Genomic DNA, 4409 nt, shown 5'->3' with positions numbered 1-4409 from the left:
CGCACTGTTCACATGCTACACGGTTCAGTGAACAGTGTAGCATGGTTGAATTGAGAGCTGCGCAAGAAAGTAGCATTTTTCTACTTTTAAATTGCCTACATTTTATACATAATTTATCGTGAGACTCATACACAGTAAATATTTTTTTTCTTAACTAAATATTTACTCAGTGTGTTTTTAAAGAAAAACAACCTCTGCCTCGTAGCACAACGGGCTCGTTTAGCACTCTTCCGTGTTTTAGCTTCAATTGTTCTAGTTTTTGTACTGTCAAATTCTTAAATTTTCAAAATAGTTTGGAATGCTGACTTTTTTCCTTCTTTTATACTTTCTCACCTTCTGCATGAGATAATAATCCCTAAAGTTATTCAAAACCAAATATAATGTTTTTTAAAAGGGGCTCTAACCAAATTTTTAAATTAAAAATGCAATACTGATTATTTTTAAAAATAATTTTTACTAAGAAATATATTAAAATAATATTTTTTATTTTTTAAAAATTATTTTTAACATCAGCAATTACATAAAAACACACAAAAAATTAATCAAGATAAAAAAAATCAATTTCTTTTAAATACATTTTTAAAATATAAAAACAAACATCATCTACGTATTTGAATTAACATGGATTTTACAGGCGGTAAAGATAATAAATTGTGATTCATTTACAATGATTTAACTCAATCAATTAATCAATCTTGCAAGAGTCATTCTCTTCTGGTCTCTTCCCGTGCATATGCTCCACGACAAAACTTATGCTTTAAAGGGTCGCTTCTTTTCTTGACTATTATTTCTTCTTCTTTTTTCTCTGCTTTCTCTTTGAGTCAGTCTATGCTCAAAGGAGGTCGATGGCCTAATTGTACGCAGGAGCAGAAACGTGTCTTTTTTGCAGGTGGTTTGATCTTAGCTGTAAGGATTCATGATTAGAGCCGAGTCGCCATCTGGTTCGAGGTGGCTAGCTACATGCACATAGCACTAGCTATGAATTATTCATGGACAGCTAAGGTGCATTTAAGTTTTTTTTGGCATATACCTCCTATCCAGAGAGATGTGCCACATCCACCACCAATCTTGATTACAACTCGACATCTGTGCACAAGAACTGACGAACGATGGTGACCGTTCTGTTAGAGATTCTTGGACCCGAATAATTATATTGATGTTTATTCTAAATCTCAATTATTAACCTGCCAAAATATTAATCTCGCGTGTTTTGGCTGCTATAAGGTCGGGTTCCTCGTCTTTTCGAAGTCAAACCACAGGTGATAACAAATTGACTACACTCTTTCAACGTGGCTATAATGATCATCTTGGACAATGTGTCCTGGCTTCAGCCACTATCACCTTTGAAAACTGATTAAATGAAGAGACACCATTTGTCAAAGATATGAAAATGAAGCTCGTTTTTCACCGAAATAACACCTTTAAAGATTGCCTGAGATAGGATTTTGATCGCAGTCCGAGTTTCAAATTCTAAAAGTATACTTTTATGAACTTATAAATCAGCTCGACACAAGATAATGTTTGAACTGCTACTTACGTTCACATTTCGAGCTAGATAACTATTCTCAATTGAAAGAAATGTGTTAAATTAACAACACAGAAGGCTGTTTTCACTTCAAGCATACCATCGTTTGAGTTTTGCGACGGGACATATCATATATAGTCCTTTTGATGTTGAATAAGAATTTTTTTTTTCATGTACACCTGTGCTAATTCACCCTATCTGGAGGACAGGCATGGAATGAGCAACACGAAAATCTTGCACCTTCCGATTGTCTAAACAGTAAGTAAAGCCCACAAAAGTTAATGCACATTGCTCGTGAACCCATTCATATTCTTTTCGGTTCATCATGCATGGACCAAAACACCAGACTGCGAGTACCCAAGATTGCTTTCATTTATGGAGCAAGTACAAGCTCGGCTACAATGATTGCTCTGCAACATTACGCTACATTACAACTAGAATACTGCGCTTTAGAGAGAAATTAGGGAACTTACTTCATCATCTTATTACAGCGTAGGGACGAAATAAATAAAATGGAGAGGCACCTGCGTACTGTCATCAATTAAAAAACAATAATCAAGGTAAAGGTTTTTTTTAAAAAAATCTAGGATACATATAAAGGGACATTTATTATTTGAATTTTTAAATGTCTTTTTAAAATATAATTATTAGAAGTGTGAATAATTATGTCCAATTGAAAATGAAAATTTTTAATAATTTATTTTGTTGTTGTGTTTGTTTTATTAGAAAATTTCATAAAAAATACAAACACAATATATAATATTAAAAAATAAAAACTAAAGTTCATATAAAAATCAATTTTTATAGGAAAAAATTAAAAAAAAATATATAGCAATTAAAATATTAAAAATAAAATTTTATATAATTAACAAATAACATGATATTTTTAAATTTTAGTTATTTCACTTTATTTTTATAAAAATATTTTATTAAAAAAAACTTATTTTTTAAATTAATTTTTTCTTGAACTGAAAATATTAAATATTAAAAAGTATTTTTCTATAAACAAAGCAGGTACTTTAATCCATCAAAACCACAATTTAAAATTCTATCCACATTCTGATAAAAAAACAAAAGAAGGAAAATCTACCAGTATCCCTGGTGGTTTGACCGCAAGATTGCTCTAGATTTTCGGTACTAGATCCTCCTTATCTTAGACATGGCATTCATTTTCAACCATTTATAGCTTAGACGATGATCCGCCAGAGATTTATAGAACTGCTGCCTGATTGATCCCTGAACCCATGTGCAATATTTATGTCAATTGGCTTTTCAAGGTCAAATAGGGTCACATCATATGACAAGGAAACGAAAGCAAACCCTCCTTATAGATCGAAGAAGAGGGGAATGTGTATATGCTAAAATCACAAGATTAGGTGCCCGCATCGTGAACCTATCTCTTGCTGTTTTGATTTCTGCAATAAAATTCACGAGTCTTCTATATATAAGTCTAAGTTAAACTTTTACATGCAAGATAAAAACCAAGCCCAGAAAAGGCCATTTCAGAATCAGTTTAGAGATGCTTACAGAAGATCCATTGTACAGCGACAGTGACCTCCTCCCCTGCAGGCCTGTCAAGATTTACAGGCGGGTGATCAGTATATATTTTGGCCGGCACTAGCTAAACAACTCATGTGCTGGAAGACTCTGTTCAGACCTCGGAGACCATCTCACATGATAATGTCACAGGCACCCACCCCACCTCAAAACTAGCTCAGTTCAGTGATTGCAAACAAACTGTGGCCCAATCTCTCTTTGATAAATCCCACCCTCTCTCTATTATCTCTTTGCGGTCTCTAACTAGCGAGGCACATCTATCATGCAGCGGTTTCAAATACAAGCCCCAACTAGACAAGATCAAGAAATTGGAATATTGTGATCATACAACTATATATTCGAGGATTGTTTGCGATTATGTTTTATTTTTTAATTATAATACATATAATTGCGTTGATTATCCTATTACATTTTAAATTACACCATTTACTTTTTATAGAATTATTTAATTTATATATATTTTTAAAACACACGTAACATCTAAGTGTCAGTAAGGATGAATTAAAAAATAAGGCCAATGATCAATATCTCTCATCGTCCAATTAGTGCTTCTTGTACATCAACCTGTTTTTGAGATTCTTTGAAATGCTATTTAAGTTTTAAAATAGTATTTTTTATGATTTTTTTAATAATTTTGATATTTTAATATTAAAAATAAATTTTTTAAAAGTTAAAAATATATATTATTTTGATATATTTCCAAACAAAAAAAATATCTTCTATGCTTTCAAATAAACCCTAAAAATATTTTGAATTCAAACCCTGTCCGATGGGAGTAAAAGGAGCAGAACATTACCCAAAAATCATAAATCAACCCAGAAAACAGAATTTGAAAGGTTATATATATGTTTATGAATTTCATTTACAACAAATTGCCTCCAATTAACGATACGTCCGGGCAACGATAAACATAGTTGTGGCCGCTCCAAACTGTACTCGTTGAGAATTAACGTAAGCTAGCCACAAGTGACTGAAAACACAGGAATATGGAAGTGGTGAATGGTGAGAAGCGATCAGAAAGTCATGAATCATGCACCCACATGATGATGCTCTTCCCGCGGCATGGACCACCGGGAGTCGGGGACAGTTTGACAGGCACCTTTTAGTTTATTTTCCACTAAAATATTTTCCAATTTGTTTGGCAAATTTGGAAATCAAATGGAGCCGGCACGATAAGTTTCACAAATTTCTTCTTTTAGATTATTACTAGATAATTTGTTGGTGTTGCAGTGTTGCGTTCCATATCATATTGATTTTTTAAATATAATTCAATAAAAAAACAAATTAAAAAGGATTACAAATTTAATTTCTAAACAATATAATATTA

At 32.2% G+C, this 4409-nt stretch overlaps 1 long non-coding RNA gene across 1 annotated transcript; it reads right to left on the bottom strand.

The window, feature by feature from the left end:
* Positions 1-1518: 1518 nt before the first annotated feature.
* Positions 1519-3419, bottom strand: LOC133700550 (uncharacterized). The gene is made up of 3 exons (XR_009843432.1): positions 3053-3419; positions 2616-2940; positions 1519-2056 (listed from the first exon to the last, which is right to left on the bottom strand). It is a non-coding gene; the product is annotated as an uncharacterized LOC133700550 (long non-coding RNA).
* Between the last annotated feature and the right edge of the window lie 990 nt (positions 3420-4409).

Source organism: Populus nigra, chromosome 8 (genome assembly GCF_951802175.1).
Source record: "Populus nigra chromosome 8, ddPopNigr1.1, whole genome shotgun sequence".
Taxonomy (NCBI): domain Eukaryota; kingdom Viridiplantae; phylum Streptophyta; class Magnoliopsida; order Malpighiales; family Salicaceae; genus Populus; species Populus nigra.
This window is presented reverse-complemented; position numbering and strand designations above follow the sequence as displayed.